Source organism: Capricornis sumatraensis, chromosome 10 (assembly GCF_032405125.1).
Source record: "Capricornis sumatraensis isolate serow.1 chromosome 10, serow.2, whole genome shotgun sequence".
NCBI lineage: Eukaryota > Metazoa > Chordata > Mammalia > Artiodactyla > Bovidae > Capricornis > Capricornis sumatraensis.
In genome coordinates, this window is record NC_091078.1 from 35,168,606 (window position 1) to 35,188,604 (window position 19,999).

Below are 19,999 nucleotides of genomic sequence, written 5' to 3' on the forward strand. Positions count from 1 at the left end.
TTCATTACTCCAAATGCATTGCATTGGCACACTAGAATTAATTCACGTAAATATGATCACCTAATCTGAACTGTAAGAATATGGATGGGCAGCAAAGGTTCAAAGCTTCAACAACAACAAAAAAAAAACAATTGTTTTCAATTAAAGAATTCTTAGGAAAAACACTGTCTTTCTTCCAATCCCCTACCAACTTGTTCCTTTCCACCTATATGCCTTGTCTCCACTTACAAAGTCATCATTTACCCACTTAGCAATGCTAGAAACCTTCATCTCATCCACAATTCATTTTCCCTTCCTTACCATGTCTTCCTGGAGAAGCAAATGGCAACCCACTCCAGTATTCTTGCCTGGAGAATTCCATGAACAGGGGAACCTAGCGGGCTGCATTCCATGAGTTTGCAAAGAGTCAGATATGACTAAGCAACTAACACTCTAACATGTCTTCAATTAAATTCTTAACCATCCAACTTCTGTCCATTCTTGCTCCAAATAATCTCTCATATCTGTCTACTTTTTCTTTTTGTCCTAACCTTCTTCCACAAAAGGATCCTAAATTATTCACTCTGATTCCAGTCATTCTACATACATCCTAATCACCTTTCAGAAATGCAAACATGATCCAACACCTACCACAGTGACCACTATAAACGTCCTCAGTAAACTTATGCCCTTAAGTCCTATAAAAGTCCTTAGTAAACCTCATGCGCTGAATCAATGGTCATATCATGGCCCAGTAATTAAAAATCACTGTCTCCACATCTAGCCCACCTCCATTTCCTAAAGGGCTTGGATTATAAGGACCACCCAGCTTCATCAACAACTTGACGTTCTATTATTACACACAACAATAATATAGCGATAGAGATCACGCATGTTGCACGGAATATCACACACTGCATTTTTTTTTATTTCACCTTGAAATTTTTTATAACTTCTATCTTCACTTAGCAGATGAAAAAAGAAAGCAAAGACAGAAAGAGTTCAAGTAACAAAACTAGAATTTAGGTCTTTCTAACTGAACTCTATAATCCTGCCATTATCCTGCTTAAAGCTTGGTGGTAACAGTAAACACCATTTAATTTGTTATTTCTAAATAACCTGTAGAAGCAATCATTCAAGGGGCATTTTGAGGGATGTCGTATGTATTACTGAAAGTCATGTTCATGAGAGTCAAAACACCAAAGTTTGGGTGGCTGCCTCTTTTAGGATAATTATTTCACTCTGGTATATCCATCACTAGAACAGGCACGTGCTCAGTTTTTAAGTAAGTAATAATACCTTTCAGAAGAAGCATGCTTTGGTCCCTGGACAGTTCTGGCAACTGCAGGATTGCATCTGAATATTAATGTTTTTGTATGCCAATTTTAAAATTAAAATCAAGCCAGAGTACAATCTTAATGCAAAATTCAATAGCCCCCAAAACTATTTTCCTGACAGCACATTATTCCTAGATCTAAAATTAATCAGAAGTAAAAATCAAGATGAAAATTAACCAACCCAGTCTACTTTCTCCTATGACTCCTATTTGCTTCAAAAATCTTGCCTTCAAAATCATGACCCTCTAATCTAAAAGAAGAGAGATCGTGTAAAACTAAAGCCACCGAGTTAAATCCTAGCCCCTCGTGTTAGAAAATTAGAATTCTCTTCTTCCAGCAGCATATGGAGTTAAGTAGACCCCTGACAATCAGAAGCAAAATTAAACACTTTGAAGCCAAAATCTATGGGATTTTGTATTAATTCCTTCAGACATGAAATCCAGGAGGATTTCCAGAATCCTCCAGTTGAAAGACTCAAGAGTTTCATCCCTGCATTTTTAAATTCCCCAAATCTCTTATTGAAAATCTGTAAAATGTATCATAGATTTGATTTCCATTTTCTACTGGTAATGTTTTTCTTTGACAGAATAAAGAAGATAGCTGTTTAGACTATGTTGTTTTAAAAAAAAAAAGAAAAAACTTTCCAACTGCTAATACAAGAAAATACCTACCTGCCTGCCTGACCTATACTCAGGGGCTCTCCACATGCTGATGTTGTGGTAAGCACTCAGGATACAAACATGAAAGACTTGGTCCCAGCCCCATGCTGAGGCTGGCTTTCCAAGACCCTTCCAGCCTATGACCTGGGTGCATCACTAACACTGCCAACCTGAGGGCCAAGCGACGCCCTTGGGTCTACTCTTGACATGGGAGTAGAATAACAGTAGTTTTTGTTGTAAACTGAGCCTTCAAATTTGTTACATAACACAAAGTCCCACAAATGAGCTTTCTTGAGTGAAAAACAGGCCAATGTACATATCAAAATGCCAATGTCTCTCACGTTAGAGACACTGGTATCTGGCTTTCTCACCTAAAAGTTCCCAGAAGGGCACCATTTCAAGATACCACTGAGGTTGTCTGGGCTTCCTTTCACATGAAAACAAGCTAATATGATAATCTAAGGCCAGCCATGAAATAGTTTGATGTTCCAATTCAGTTGCTGGAGAAGTCAGAATAAAAGTTAAACCAGTTCATAAATGGTGGTATTCTATAAGGGAGGTGGGGAAAACTTTCATTTCATTTCTATCTCACAGGAGAATAACAATACCCTCTGCTAAGTCGCTTCAGCCGTGTCTGACTCTGTGTGACCCCACAGACGGCAGCCCACCAGGCTGTGCAGTCCCTGGGATTCTCCAGGCAAGAATACTGGAGTGGGGTGCCCTTTCCTTCTCCAATGCATGAAAGTGAAAAGTGAAAGTGAAGTCGCTCGGTCATTTCGGACTCTTTGCAACCCCATGGATTGCAGCCTACCAGGCTCCTCCATCCATGGGATTTTCCAGGCAAGAGTACTCGAGTGGGGTGCCATTGCCTTCTCCAAATAATACCCTCAGGTTCCTTGTAATGAGAGCTAACAATATTATTCTGCTTCTGTCTTGCACGCTTCCCCTCAATTTCAGAAAGCTGCCTATGATTAATCTTAAGCCGCCTGTCATTTTTTTGTTTACAGTACTTCATTGGCAAGTATGTTTGGGAGACCTAACAACTAAATCTCACCAAAACAGCCTTGTAAACTAACTCTCCATTTCAAGTACTTCTCATATGCCCCTACTCTAGTTCCTTTAAAATTTTCTTGCAATTTTCAAATATCTCAAGAATACAGACAAGCATAGAAAATAATATAAGTGGCATCTTTCGAACAGACTACCCAGATCTAAAAAAAAAAGTGTCCTCTATCACACGTGGTATCAATTATTGCCTTCATTTTGGAGGTACTATCTCACAGTACGTTTGACCCTCTGAACACCCACCAATGCTTTGAACAATGCTTCCAAGTTGATATGCTCACTCTGAAGGAAAAGCCGATCTGGAAGAAGCTAGAGCTTGGAGCCAGAAGTGAACACAAAAATTAAAAAACTTAAAGAGTGTACAACATTTGAGTAGGGTACTAGATATCTCCAAATTCTGAAAAATAAGGCAACCTTATCTAGAGCTTACAGAATAAGGCAATTCCAATGATAATAAAAATAATTTCTACCGTTTAGTACTTACTGCATACTGGGCTTTTTTATATTCACCATCTCTATCTTTGTAACAATCCTACAACGTAGGCATAATGATCATGTTTATGTAAGGAAATGGAGGTTCTCAGTGAACTGTCCAAGAATACACAGTCAGAACCAGGATTCAAACACAAATCAGTTGGCTTCAAAATGCTTTTTTTTTTTTTTACACTCTTCCATGATGGAAATGGACCATCCATTTTCCAATAAACTCTGGCTTGCAATAAGCATACCACATACACAGATTTCAATGGAAACCAATCTTCCAAAAAAAGGAAATTTAGCCAGGAGAAGCTATTTTTTATTACCTACCTATCCCACTGAATATTATTAGACTCTGGACACTTAAGCCAAAGTCCATGTACATGCCCACGTCATCTCCACTACAATCCATGTGTGACCCAACACATGGTAAAGTTCAGGAGAGAACCAGCCTGTTATATCAAATTTTCAGATGACCCAACCACAGGGCTTGCTAACTATAATTAAGTCTGTCCTCCTGAATAAAACCAGAGAGGAGTGATATAAGAAGGCCAAGGTCAAGGCCAAGGAAAGGAGCAGAAGTGTGTTTAAGGAAATATTGAAACTGGCCATTTGCTTGGTTATTATCCCAACAGAAGAAGACTTTGCAATAGCTACCTACATGTCCCTGTTCTCTTCGGGTAAAACTGATTCTCCGATGCCACACGGTTCCAAGATTCCAAAATGTCCACATACTCAGGACACAAGGACTATGTACCAGAATGCTATGAGGATGATACACAACAAATTAAGAAATTACTCCCCTAATCCAGGAGCTCATTTTACACTATTTATTGTGTAAGGGGCAGAAACCTCATAGTGAAGCTACTCACACTGAAACGTAAAAACGTGATCAGCAATGAAATCTCAAAATTCCATGATTGCTCCTAAACAAATCCAAACTGTTGAAAGCGTAAGATGGATATTGTTTGAGCAAGAGGAACATGGATTCATGAGGAAATAAAGTTTAAAATGAAAAAAAAGAAGAAAGAACACCCTAAACAGGTGATTCGTGTGTCTGTCCCACCCCTCTCTCTATGCCCTGGTAATGCAGTACTTTGTTGGGTATTGTTACCAGAATAGCTGCAGACTCCTTTCCTCTCAAAAAGGAATATAGAAATTTATCAAAATTAGCAAGAACGAAAAGGCGTTCACTGTTTGTTCAATTATTACACTAAATTTAAAATGCTCTATAAGTCTTTTTATCTCTCAATCAAAAAGAAATATAATTCAGTACGTCATCCATCTTTTCTGGCACAATATATTATTACATAAAAAGACTTTCCTGGAACTGCAAATCCACATTTTAAAGTTTCTGGTTGACCCCCAAAGACTTCTTACTATCAATTCTCTTTAGGCATTAATCATCCCCATCCTAGAAAAAAGGGCATTTACAGCCCCCCAAATTTTAAAGCTTATATAAAATGAAAGGCAAATTCAGATTTTATAAGATTATGTTTGATGCTAAACTAATTATAAATAGGTGATTATTCTAGAATTGAAGAGGAAAGAACTCCAAGAGAAGGTATGCCTCCAAATCATTCTCTTTTTTCAAAGATTTAACATGATTTATCTGTATTTTAAAACTCAGAAATTAAACTACTAGAATAGATGAAGGGATTACTTAAGATGTGATCTGGAAATAGATTAACACATTCTCCAAGAGAAAGAAAAAACTGGCAAAATGACAATTCAAACAAGTCCAACTCCCAGAAAGGTTCAGAAGTGTTTTTACTGGTGAACAGAAACCAGCTAAAGAAAAAAAAAATGCATTTTAAAGGGATTTAAACTGTCTCGATTGTCAATGAAAATAGCTGGCAATACAGCACACTGCTATGAGAAGAAACGCATCTTATAAACAGTGGGAATTGTTGGCTCCGGAAATGCTGAATGCTATGTTATCTACATAGTTGTTGAAGTGGGTTCCCAGGAGAATCATCTCAGTGATTCTTGGACCTTTCCCATGCATTCCTCTCCATGTCAACTTAACAACATTCTTGAAGACACAAACCACACACTCAATTCAGCAGCGCCTCTTTCCAGTACCAGTGTATTCTTTGGTAGACAATACACAGCCTAGAGATGTCACATTAAACTAAAATGTGGGATCAAAAATAGTGCAATCCTTGACGTGAGATTTTTAATCATATTGGACATCTCCCTAAAATTTCCAAATTCTACCCTCTGATATATTTTTTCCTTCATTCTAAAAAGACGGCTTTTTTACGAAAAATTCAACAATTGATTGCATTTTCATTATACCAAAGACAACACTGCGTATCAAATTTGTTATCCAAATGGATCCTAACCTCCAGTCTCTCCTCACTCGGTTATGATCTATTATCAGCATACCGATCTTGGCAAATTTTACTCGAAAATTCTCATCAATACTGACATTACCTTGTTTACTAAACATTCAAAGCTTTGAACATGATTTTTGTTTACTCACAGTGGCAGCTGGAAGAGAAAACCCCTTCAGTTTTAACTAATAATAGATCTTGACAGTCAAAACCCCCCACATTTAAAAATACAGATGAGGCATATAATTTCTTCCTTAAAAATCCTATTTTTAGACTAGCAACCATCCGTTTCCTAGTGTGCTCGTTGTTTTTTTTTTTTTTACTGCCTTCACCAGAATGGAAAGCTAGTGTGTCTGGTCTATTTAGAAAAGCCAGATTCGGGTCACCAGAGTTCATATGTACAGCAAGTCTAGACACAGTGTGTATATAAGGGAGATGCAGCCAAGGGCCTGGGCTCGTAGAGCTCACACTGCGGCAAGAGGGGAGAGGCAGACAGCATGGAAACACACAGATAAATAAGATATTTTCAGACGCTTGAGTGCTGTAAGGAAAATAAAATGCGGTACCCAGCAATGCCACTCCTGGTATACACCAGAGACGCCTGCATATGGCACCAGGGGACAGACCAAGAAAGTTCACAGGCTATCACAAGACAGTGTACCCACAAGAAGGAGAGTGAATAAGTATATGCTTCTAAGTACATGTAATGGAATATTAGCAACTGGCAAAAATCAATGTGCACAGGTGCAGGCAACACTATGTGAATCCTAGGAACATAATGCTTAATGAAAAAATGAAACAAATGAATTTATTTACAAAGTAGTAACAGACTCAGATCTCAAAATCAAACTTATGGTTATCAAAGGGAAATGTAGGGGAAACTGATAAATTAGGATATTGGGATTACCATATATACACTACTATATATAAAATAGATAACGAACAGGACCTACACTATTTCACAGGAAATGCTACCCAATATTCTATAACAACATATGTGGGAAAAGAATCTGAAAAAGAATGGCCATATATGTGTGTGTATATGTCCAAGGCTTCCCTGGTGACTCAGTGATAAAGAATCTGTCTGCAGTGCAAGAAATCCCTGGGTCAAGAAGATCCCCTGGAGAAGGAAATGGCAACCAACTCCAGTATTCTTGCCTGGAAAAATCCCAGGGACCAAGGAGCCTGGTGGGCTACATTCCATGGGGTCACAAGAGCAGACCTTCACCTAGCAACTACACCACCACCAGCACACGTCTACATACACATATAACTGTTTCACTTGGCTGTATACCTAAACTAATGCAACATTTTAAATAAACTATACCTCAATAAAACCATAAAAAATAAATAGAATGATGCAAATTTTAAGACAAGAAGAAAAATAAACACAATGCAAACTGGAAGAGGCTAGTCCCAAAGGACTATAGTGTACCTTTTTTAAGTCCAAAACTAAGCAGAGCTAAACTATTAGTTTAGTTTAGAACTACTGGTTAAGAAAACATGCATATGCGGTATAAGCAAGGAAATAATAAACAGAAAATTCAGGAGAGACAGAAATTCCTCTGGGAGGAAGTCAGGGGGTCAAATAGAGGGAACTCAAGGTTAGTTCTCAAGCTGAACACCGGGTACACAAACATTTACTTTATTACTAGACTTTATAACTTAGGTATGTGTTATATACATTACTGTGTATGTATCAAATATTACGTTCCAAAAGCTATGAAGGAAGAGAAGAGTCTGGAGCAGCTAGGACTGAACCGTGATTTAAAGGCAAATGAAAAGTAAGGATAAGAAGTTTAATTTTCACTGTTAAAAATAAGGGAAGTGATATCCTCTTTCCTTTTTCTTCAAGTATTTACTTTGCAAAATTTGTAACTGTGGGCTTTTCTAGCCTCTTTGAAACATATATAAATTCTTCTAAAGGTAACTAAGGCTTCTGCCAGCTTCCTGAGCCAGGAGTCTTTCTTAAGGACCTAAAAACCAACTCTTTGGAATGGAAACATCTCCCGGTTTCTGTGGGAGGGTAGGAGTCACACTTACCTGGGCTGCACCCGGCTCCCAGATGCAAAATGATCTCCTGTCATACAGAGAGAAAAAATTTTTCCTGAGTGCATGAAGCCAATTAATTAACAGTGACAGTCAATCCAACGACCAGGTGAGCTTAAGATGAACTATGTATAATAAATGGTGCCCTCAAATCTTCTTACCTGAGGACAAGTTACTGTCTGTTCTGAGAACATGTTTGCAGTGGGTTGTGTCTACTTGGCTACATAAAAGGGTGAGATTTCTTTGTCCTTACTAACTCTTAGCAGATAGCCTATGAAGCTCTTCACATTCTGGTTTAATGCTTGTGTGCGTGCTCAGTTGCTAAGTCATGTCCAGCTCTTTGCAACCCCGTGGACTGTAGCCTGCCAAGATCCTCTGTCCATAGAGTTTTCCAGGCAAGAAAACTTGGATGGGTGGCCATTACCTCCTCTGGAGGATGTTCCCAACCCAGAGATCAAACCCTGCATCTCCTGCCTTGGACAAGCGGCTTCTTCTCCACTGAGATACCTGGGTTTAATGCTTATTCAAATAGTAAAACTGTGTTCTCTGTTCCCTTTGTACAAAGGATTTCTAGGTTGAAAGCAGATTTGAGTGAATTCTATTTCCCCAATAGTGCTTGGCAAGGGGTTATTGAATTTGGGTCTTAGGTCAGATTCCCATGGAGCAGATCCTAGAAGGAGGAGTCATGTGCAAGAGGATTAGTAAGGACATGCTCCCAGGAAGCTGGTAAGGTGGTAAACAGCAAAACAGAGACGGGGGAGCAGGGCAGAGGAAGCCAACCAAAGGGACCACAGAAGCCAACATCCCTGATTTCACAGGGGAACTTAGGAGTGTAAATTCTGCCTCAACAGAGTCCGGTCTTTCAAGACCACACAGTGGATAGTTTTCAGGGGGTGTAGGCAGCAGACAGGGACATAAACTCACAGGCACTGGCTCTTCAGCCAAAGCAGCTATGGTAACTAAAGGAATCTCTCCCAAAGAAGTGCTGCAGGAGTCCACATTAGGAAGCAAAAGCTCTCCCATGCTGAGACAGGTAAGCTTTAGACAAAGGCAGTGAGTCAAGGCAGAACCAAATGAGATCAGACACACAAGCAGGACCCAGAGGCTGGGGTTACCTTAGCACATGTGAAGGAGTTTGGGTTTTACCCTAAATGCAGTGAGAAGCCACTGGAAACCTTAATGAGCTGATTTATGTTTTAGATAATGATTTCCATTTCCGAACCATCAAATCAGAACAACAAAACAATAGGGAAATGTGGTTACTCTTGTGCTTCAGCAGATTTACAAATGTCTTGTCACAGACCTAGAGAGTTATTCACCAAGACAAACTGTGAATGTTAAATTTAAGCACATCAAGGAGCTATGGAACCATCCCTCTTCGAGGAAGAAAGAATCCGGAACACAGTCTCAGTCTATTTAGAGCTGGTGGGTGTCTTCACCCGCAAGGAGCTGGTAAGAGGAAGAGGCAGAGAGAAATCAGCAGTCCCACCGGTTCCCATATGTGGCAGAGGCAGAATGCCTATAACATCCTCTCCCCAGTCTCAGCTTCCAGGGAAACGGAGAAGATAAAATGTCAGTAGGGAGCCTCTTCTGTGTGTCTGACCTTGAGCTCAGTTGTATTCTCTTACAAGTTATAGTCACTAACAGGATTTAAGCCTAGAAACTTAAATTATACATAATTGCCCATCTCTGCGAATCCGGCCTCCCAGGTAATGAGCATTAAGCTAAAATACCTTTGTTGAGCTCACAAGAAACCTCCTGACCAAGCCCACCAGTGAATGACTGCAGGGAGGAAGAAATTAACACATTCCCCCCAGGGGCAGACAGGAACCAGGAAATGTTTGCCTTCACTCCCTCCTCTTTAAGTACAAAAGGAATCTGAATTCTAACTCAGGCAAGATCTTTCTTCGGGACATGAGTTCACCATCTTAACAGTCTACTGGCTTTCAGAATAAAGCTGCAATCCCTTGCCCCAGCAACTTGTCTCTCGATTTATTGGCCTGTTAAGACAGGTTAAGCTTGGACTCGGTAACAACAGAACAGATGAGACCAAAGACCCCATGTTGAGAAACCTCTTTACTGCAAAGATCAGCATGCTCCTCTCCGTTATCACAGGGCAGTGGGATGCCTAGCAGTGTGCTTTCCTCCACACTCTATGAAGTACTTGAGAAATCTGAGTATTACTCTTAATCCTACCACATTGCTTTCTTCCTGGAGTTCACACCCAGAAATACTATTTAAATTCACCTGAGTGAACTCCTCTGGGAGTCGGTGATGGACAGGGAGGCCTGGCATGCTGTGATTCATGGGGTCCCAAAGAGTCGGACACGACTGAGCGACTGAACTGAACTGAACTGAAAATATATGGAGCATGAGGCCATTTTTCTAATGCATGGTTCAGCCTTGTGTGGCTTTCTTTTGGAGAAAATATGGCATTGAGACATGAAATACTGCAAAAGACACAGCTTCCACTCTGTGTCCACATCCAACACTTTGGTTTCTTACAAACACCTGAATAATTGTCTGACTACACTAGAGGGTAAGAAACAGAAGAGAGAAGGGAGCTTGGAGCTCTCAGGGGCACACATCTCTCCTGTAGGTTGCTGGCCCATCCTACAGGCAATGCAGGGAGGTTAGCGGAGCTAACTTGTAAGAAGCTATCCCCATGAAGGAGCTTCTTTGAGAAGAGTGTATCTGATTGGCCTCCTGTAAGGAAGGATCTGATGGCAAATTCCACAAGTGCTCAGGGCTTCCCTGGTGGCTCAGACAGTAAAGAATCTACCTGCAACATGAGAGACCCAGGTTCGATCCCTGGGCCGGAAAGATCCCCTGGAGAAGGAATGGCTATCCTCTCCAGTATTCTTGCCTGGAGAATCCCACGGACAGAGGAGCCTAGCGGGCTACAGTCCATGGGGTTACAAAGAATCAGACACAATGGAGCAACTAACACTTTCATACTTTCCGCAAGATATAAAGGGGGCTTTCCAGGTGGTGCTAGAGGTAAAGAATTCCGCCTGCAGAATGCAGACCTGGGTTCGATCCCTGGGTTGGTAAGATCCCCTGGAGGAGGAAATGGCAATCCACTCCAGTATTCTTGCCTGCGAAATTCCATGGACAAAGGAGCCTGGTGGGTTACAGTCCACAGGGTCTCAAAGACTTAGCACAAGGATGACCGCAAGATATAAACGGTATATTTAAGTCACTAGAGGTCACCAGACTACCCCATAAATCTAGGGACAGTAGGGAATTGGGGATGCCTCCATCTGAAACATCTTGGAGGACTGGATTAAAAAAAAATTGACTAAAAAGTATTTCACAAAACTCTACCACCATTCCTAATTTTTTTTTTTTTAAATCTTACTAAACAAGGAATAAGAGAATTTCCTTTACCTGCTGAATTCTATCAAAAACCAACAACAAACATCTTACTTAATGGAGAAAGATCAGAAATTCATACCCCTTCAAGTAAAAAATAAGACAAGGATTCTCAGCAACACTGTGTCATTCACCATGGTACTAGAAATTCTAGAAGGTATAATCAGGCAATAAAAATGTGTGCATGCTTTATTACTCAACCATTCCTAAGCATGTCTACAAGATGTTCTCATTCTGTGCACAAAGAGACATGAACAAGATTGTGCACTGCAAAACTGTTTTGTAAGAGGAAGTTTTTTAAGAGAAAATAATCTAAATGTCCATCAACAGAAGGAAATTTAAATCTTGCAATCTATTTCTACAGGGGAGGGCAACACACACGAGTTTCGAGAACCTTTAATTTAAATATATCTATATACATGTGGTCGCAAAGAGTCAGACACGACTGAGCGACTGAACTGAATATACATATTGAGAGATATACCTTAAATTCAAATTTTTAAAATCATCCTACATGCTAGAAGAAATTCCACCAGCTAGGAGGGCCTACTTTCAAACTGTTTATTTGGGAAAAAAATCTGAACAAGACCAGCTCTAACAGCCTCCTCTTCCTGCTCCTCTATAAGAAGACTATAAATAATCCTGTGGGTGACTGGATTTTGTGCTGGGGTGTGTCAGACACCCTCAGATGGAACATCAGTGTTGTATGTTTTCTGAGAGAGATTCAGGTTCACAAAGCACTGTGGAAAAAATTAATCACAACCTCATCTGTGATAACTGATTTAATAATAAATCTGCATGTGCTTCTTTAAAAAGTTTGCATATCAGTTCATTTCAGTCGCTCAGTCATGTCCAACTCTTTGCGACTCCATGAACCACAGCACGCCAGGCCTCCCTGTCCATCACCAACTCCCGAAGTCCACTCAAACCCGTGTCCATTGATCAGTTCGGTGATGTCATCCAACCATCTCATCTTCTGTCATCCCCTTCTCCTCCTGTCCTCAATCTTTCCCAGCATCAGGGTCTTTTCAAATGAATCAGCTCTTCGCATCAGGTGGCTAAAGTACTGGAGTTTCAGCTTCAACATCAGTCCTTTCAATGAACACCCAGGACTGATCTCCTTTAGGATGCACTGGTTGGATCTCCTGGCAGTCCAAGGGACTCTCAAGAGTCTTCTCCAACACCACAGTTCAAAAGCATCAATTCTTCAGTGCTCAGCTTTCTTTATAGTCCAACTTTCACATCCATACATGACTTTAAAACCATAGCCTTGACTAGACGGACTTCTGTTGACAAAGTAATGTCTCTGCTTTTCAATATGCTATCTAGGTTGGTCATAACTTTCCTTCCAAGGAGTAAGCGTCTTTTAATTTCATGGCTGCAGTCACCATCTGCAGGGATTTTGGAGCCCCCAAAAATAAAGTCTGACACTGTTTCCACTGTTTCCCCATCTATTTCCCATGAAGTGATGGGACTGGATGCCATGATCTTCGTTTTCTGAATATTGAGCTTTAAGCCAACTTTTTCACTCTCCTCTTTCACTTTCATCAAGAGGCTCTTTACTTATTCTTCAGTTTCTGCCATAAGGGTGGTGTCATCTGCATATCTGAGGTTATTGATATTTCTTGCGGGGGACGACCCGTGAAGGGTTAAATCCTGGGAGCTGCTCCGCAGGTATGCGGAGCCTTAGGCGTTGACCTAAGCTCCCTGTCCCGCCACCCTCAAGAATTTTTACAGCCCTTAAGGCTCCAGGCCGTCTTGCTCCAGGAGGTCTGGCTCTTGCAACATGTCTTAAAAGATAGATTACTTATGCATACATTGGTCTGGTGATTGTATTTTGAGATTAAAGAATATCCCTATACATGTCTTAAGTCACGTACTTTACCCTATAAATACCGTGGCCTAATAAAGGAAGGCATCAGACATAGTGGGTCTGATCCTCTCAACCCCATCTTTTGTCTCTCTCTCTTTTTTTTCCACGCGGGGACGCTCCGTTTCTCTCCCCTTGCAGGTGCGACTCTTGCTTGTGCTGGCCGCGGCAATTTCTCCTGGCAATTTTGATTCCAGCTTGTGCTTCCTCCAGCCCGGCATTTCTCATGATGTACTCTGCATATAAGTTAAATAAGCAGGATGATAACATACAGCCTTGACGTACTCCTTTCCCAATTTGGAACCAGTCTGCTGTTCCATGTCCAGTTCTAACTGTTGCTTCCTGACCTGCATACAGATTTCTCAAGAGGCAAGTCAGGTGGTCTGGTATTCCCATCTCTTTCAGAATTTTCCACAGTTTATTGTGATCCACACAGTCAAAGGTTTTGGCATCGTCAATAAAGCAGAAAGAGATGTTTTTCTGGAACTCTCTTGCTTTTTCCATGATCCAGCAAATGTTGGCAATTTGATCTCTAGTTCCTCTGCCTTTTCTAAAACCAGCTTGAACATCAGGAAGTTCACAGTTCACGTATTGCTGAAGCCTGGCCTGGAGAATTTTGAGCATTACTTTACTAGCGTGTGAGATGAGTGCAGTTGTGCAGTAGTCTAAGCGTTCTTTGGCATTGCCTTTCTTTGGGACTGGAATGAAAACTGACCTTTTCCAGTCCTGTGGCCACTGCTGAGTTTTCCAAATTTGCTGGCATATTGAGTGCAGCACTTTCACAGCATCATCTTTCAGGATTTGAAATTGCTCAACTGGAATTTCATCACCTCTACTAGCTTTGTTCGTAATGATGTTTCTAGGGCCCATTTGACTTCCCATTCCAGGATGTCTGGCTCTAGGTGAGTGATCACACCATCGTGATTATCTGGGTCATGAAGATCTTTTTTGTACAGTTCTTCTGTGTATTCTTGCCACCTCTTCTTAATATCTTCTGCTTCTGTTAGGTCCGTACCATTTCTGTCCTTTACTGAGGCCATCTTTCCCTTGGTATCTCTAATTTTCTTAAAGAGATCTTTAGTCTTTCCCATTCTGTTGTTTTCCTATATTTCTTTGCATTGATCACTGAAGAAGGCTTTCTTATCTCTCCTTGCTAGTCTTTGGAACTCTGCACTCAAATAGGTATATATTTCCTTACTCCTTTGCTTTTCTCTTCTTTTCACAGCTATTTGTAAGGCCTCCTCAGACAACCATTTTGCTTTTTTGCATTTCTTTTTCTTGGGGATGGTCTTGATCCCTATCTCCTGTACAATGTCAGGAACACTTGTCCATAGTTCATCAGGCACTCTATCAGATCTAGTCCCTGAAATCTGTTTCTCACTTCCACTGTATAATTATGCAAATAGTCAAGCACAACTTCTTATTCTACTTAGCTGGCACAAATCAATCCATCAAAATTTTTTGGGTCAAAGTAAATAAATACTCATGTGCAGCTTTAAACTAAAATAATAAAGTATGGAAGTTGTGAAATATGATCTAATCTAGTGATTCATAAATTACATTCTACAAAAGTGCTTCAGGCTGCTATGAACTTTTGGTTCTAATTTCTTTTCCTAGTAAGTTTCAAACGTATCAAAATTCTTATTAAAGAAACATACATGTTCAAATGTATATTGTAATCAAGCAAATGTATACTGTAACTTTTCGTATCTCTAGCTTTTGAACAAACCTAACTCAAACACAAACACAGCCTTTTCCTCCCCAAGTCTGAACTTGGTAGCATCTCTATACACATGTTTTGAGCTATAACATCACCATGCCATGCATGCCAGCCAGCAAGTTCTACTTGTCAAGGCTGCCATACTTACAAAGAAGTATCAGAGCAGTTGAAATTATTAGAAAATGTTAGTGCTTTTTGCTCTTATTTATAAAAAAGGAATATAAACAGAAATATTTTGCAAACACAATTGCTAGTGATAAGTGAGACAGAAGGTCATTAAGCGTTAGGCATATATGATTCACATTTAAAGTATACAACTGACTGGCTTTAAGTATATTCACAGTTGGGCAAGCATCACCACACTCCATTTCAGAATATTTTTACCACCGCCCAAAATGAATACTGTACCCGTTAGCTGCCACTCAAACTTCCCATCACCCTCAGGCCCTGGCAGCCACTCATCTGCTTTCTATCTCTGCAGGCGTGCTTTTCATATATGTGAAATCATACAACACAGGGTCTCACGCATCCAGCTTCTTTTACTCAGCAATGTATTTTCAAGGTTCATCCACAGTGTCGCATACATCAGCACTTCATTCTGTTTCACAACCACATAACCCTCCACTATGTGGACATGCCACATTTTGTTTATGCATCCATTAACTCATGGATACTTGGGCTGCTCCTACTTTTTGGCTATTATGAATAGTGCTGCTCTGAACATTTGTGTACAAGTTTGCATGTAGATGTAAGTTTTCATTTCTCTTGTGTATACAGCTGGGAGTATAACTGCTGAGTTGTATGTTAAGTCTATGTTTAAACTGTTTTCAACAGCTTCATAACCTTACATTGTCTCCAGCATGTGTAAGGCTTCTGATTTCCTCCTGTCCTCACCAACACATGCTTCTCTTTTTCAGTAGGATTAACCTAGTGAGTGTGAAGTAGTATCTCATTGTGGTTTTCATGTGCATTTCCTTAATAATTAAGGGTGTTGAGTATCTTTTCATGTGTTTATTGGCTACTGCATATTCAATTTTTATACACCTTTAAAATAAGATTACATCCAAAATAGGGGATCTCCTAATTACAATTTTTTAAGTTGTTTTTTTATTGAAGGATAATTGCTTTAAAAAATGTTGTTCTTTTCTGTCAAACCTCAACGTGAATCAGCCATACGTATACAAAATTACAAATTTTAACACACCAGTATTGCCAATGTGCTGATGTGTTCTCATTTACTGATTTCATACTGAGTATATTTTATAAATATGAACTTATAAAATACTAAATTATTTTTATATGTGGTTCATACACAACTTTATCTTTAAAAAGGACTATGAAACCATTCACGTGTACATGCTCAGTCATGTCTGACTCTTTGTGACACCATGAACCATATCCACTAGGCTCCTCTGTCCACAGGATTTCCCAGGCAAGAGTAGTGGAGTGGGTTGCCATTTCTTCCAACAGGTGATCTTCCTGACCCAGGGATCAAACCCGTGCCTCCTGCGTCTCCTGCACTGAGCAGGCCAATTCTTTACCAACTGCACCACCTGGGCCCACTAACCTAATCAAAGCTCATAGGTTTACTTCTATATACAAATATCTAAGTGGCAAAACTAGACTGGGATGGAGAAGTAACAACGTCTTATCTCTGAGACTGTCTACTCTTTCTATCAGAATTAGGTGAATAAGAACAGCAGTATTAATAAAACACCTTAGGGATATATTTGGAGAAGGCAATGGCACCCCACTCCAGGACTCTTGCCTGGAGAGTCCCATGGACGGAGGAGCCTGGTGGGCTGCAGTCCATGGGGTCACTAAGAGTCAGACATGACTGAGCGACTTCATTTTCACTTTTCACTTTCATGCATTGGAGAAGGAAATGGCAACCCACTCCAGTGTTCTTGCCTGGAGAATCCCAGGGACAGGGGAGCCTAATGGGCTGCCATCTATGGGGATGCACAGAGTCAGACACGACTGAAGCGACTTAGCAGCAGCAGCAGGGATATATTGTACCATACCCTAACACAAAAGTGGTAAAACCAGGAAGTTAAGCAATAAACGATTATCACTAAAGTCCAGTGGAGAAGGAAACAGCAACTCAATCCAGTATTCTTGCCTGGGAATCCCATGAACAGAAGAGCCTGGTGAGACACAGTCCATAGGGTTGCAAAGAGTCAGACATGGCTTAGCCACTAAACCACCACCACCAAAGTCAGGAGGGTGGTTATCCAGGAAGGGCATAGCACACTTAGGGGTTTCTGTAGTGCCCCGACAATGTCCTGTTTCAGGCATTGATTAAACAAGTGTTCACTACTTATTTAACTGCTAACAGACTTTATACATCACAATAAAAACTTACACAGAAAAAAAAAAAAAAACTTACACAGAAATTTTTGCTCATGCAAACTTCCCAGTAACTTAGAGATTTTACTTTAGAAAAGAAACTGCTTTAAATCCTTAAAATGCTCTCAAAGTTAACAATTAAAAAGAAAATTATCTTCCTTTGATCCTTCAGCCTTATTTGGAGACCACATATACATCTTAATTTATACTAAAAAGAGATTGCTTTAAAACAATAATCCGTTTTTCCAAATAAACTCCCCTTTGGTAAATATTATTTGTTGCCAATTTACTGAAAACTATGTGAACTGGAAAAGACTCTGATGCTGGGAGGGATCGGGGGCAGGAGGAGAAGGGGACAACAGAGGATGAGAGGGCTGGATGGCATCACCGACTCGATAGACATGAGTTTGGGTGAACTCCAGGAGTTGGTGACGGACAGGGAGGCCTGGCGTGCTGCAGTACCTGGGGTCGCAAAGAATCGGACACGACTGAGCAACTGAACTGATGTGAACTGCAAGATCATAAACTCTTTGACATCTGTCAACTCTAAACTGAGCACGACCCCAGGATCACACCTGTTCTTTCTCTTCTTTGGGAAATCATTAGCAGCAGAAAGGACATCTCACATTAGCCACTAAAAGCCTTACTATTTACACTGTGTAGCAGCCCAGAGCCTGCTCTCTAGTCAATTATTTCAGAGCTGAGAACTAACTAGAGGTCAGTCCAGCAAAACAAACATAGGCAACAAGGTGCTAAAAATAATGGCAGGCAGAAGTGAGGCCACACTCCCCAGTCAGACGCCTACTACTGGCGAAGAATTGTTCTTTAGGGGAAACGAAACTAGAGGTTATAATGAAGACCCTCCAGACATAAACACAAAACTTTGTTACCTGGTCATTTATGAAGCAACGTAAAAATTTGTAAGCTCCCTAGTACAGACTGTTAGCATTAGGTTAAAACCACTGGCTGGCAGGAGCTAATGGAGAAGGAAATGGCAACCCACTCCAATATTCTTGCCTAGAGAATCCTGTGGACAGAGGAGCCTGGTGGGCTGCTGTCCATAGGGTCACACAGAGTAGGACCCGACTGAAGCGACTTAGCATGCACGCATGCACTGGAGAAGGAAATGGCAACCCACTGCAGTGTTCTTGCCTGGAGAATCCCAGGGACAGGGGAGCCTGGTGGGCTGCCGTCTATGGGGTTGCACAAAGTCAAACACAACTGAAGCGACTTAGCAGCAGCAGGATCTAAAATATTCTAGAGAGGTCTAGAATATTCTACTCAGCATCCTTTTTTAGCCACCAAACTATACCGCTGATGCACTGAGAACTGTAACTTGGCTTTCACGCTGCAGTATATTTGAACAGGCAAACCCTCTGCCTCCCCTCAGGATTTGTCCCTCCCACACACAGCCTGCTCTAGAAAGATCCAACGCATAGAGCACACATCCTAAATAACCATCACTCTGCACGATGCCAGGCCTGCCCAGGACCTGCCAGAGGAAGCAGGGTGAGTGTGTTACAAACTTCTTGGGAGTCTGACAACCCAGAAGGTAGGGAAAAGCAAGGGAGGAAGAAAGAGGGAAAGGTTGGATCTGGCCCTCGAGCTCACCGAGGCCCTCCTGATCAGCATGGACCTTGTCGCACAGCCCAGGTGACGGCAGGAAACGGATGGCAGCAGGAATAATTCAAGGGTAGTGAGCACTTTATGTAACTCTGCCCTCCACTAGATATTTTTCCAAGAACCTCTGCGTTACAGCACATCACAGGCCACATCAGTTTTTTTCGGCCCTGCCAGGTCTTAGTTCCCCGACTGGGGATGGAACCCATGTCCTCTGCACTGGAAGGGCAGAGTTATCACAGCAGACCGTCAGAGAAGTCCCTCCACATCACTTTTTTTACATGGCAACTGCATTCTAGACACGTCACAGAGCATTGCTTCTACTTCACTGCATCAAACAGCATTAATTAAATTCACTTGGCAAAGCTGGTGGTTTGGGTCGGGGTAGAAGGGTAGTTTGTCATGGACGTTCAAGTTATGGAAGTTGTTTGTTTGCAACCCTCCTTCCCAAGAACCAGGAGGAGCACAGCAGCACAAACTGAGTGGGGCTCCTGCTGCCCACCCTCTGCCAGGGAAGCTTCCCCAGCACCCCCGGAACCCAGTGACCAAACGGAGAAGCCATTCAAGCTAGTACAGCTGCAGGTCCCACCTCCAGGACAGAGGCTCTGCTCGCTCTCTGCCTCATGCTGTCACCTCCAAAGCCTGCATTCACTTTTCGAAAGATCCTCCGGAGGTATCCACACAGGTAAAGGCTTTGAAAGCAAAAGCTGTACAAAAGACAAACCCATCAAAATTGAGGATCCTCCATAAGCCGTCAATCCAAACTCAATGTAAAATACAAGCGGCAGAATGAACCTGGCTGAGAGAGCGCCTTTGGAATTGGTCAGCCAGAGAGGAATGAGAAACCTCAGTTCCCCGTGAAGTTCTATTAAAGGAACTGTTTTTTTGTTGTTTTTTTTTTTTCACTTTCCTCTGTGGTATTATACCACAAAGATAACTGAGAAGTGATGCAACATCATCCTTGGCTGCTGTTGCTAAGATTTCTTGGAGATAACTGAAAATAAGCTAAATGTAACTGAGTAACCTTACATAAGGCATTGAAAGCATGAGTCATCTACCAGGGAGAGTGTGCATACTAAATATGTTGCAAACAGCTCACTTGGTAAGGAAAAGGGATCTAACTTTTCTGTTTTCCAAACTCCGCCTCTACTTTTCAAGTT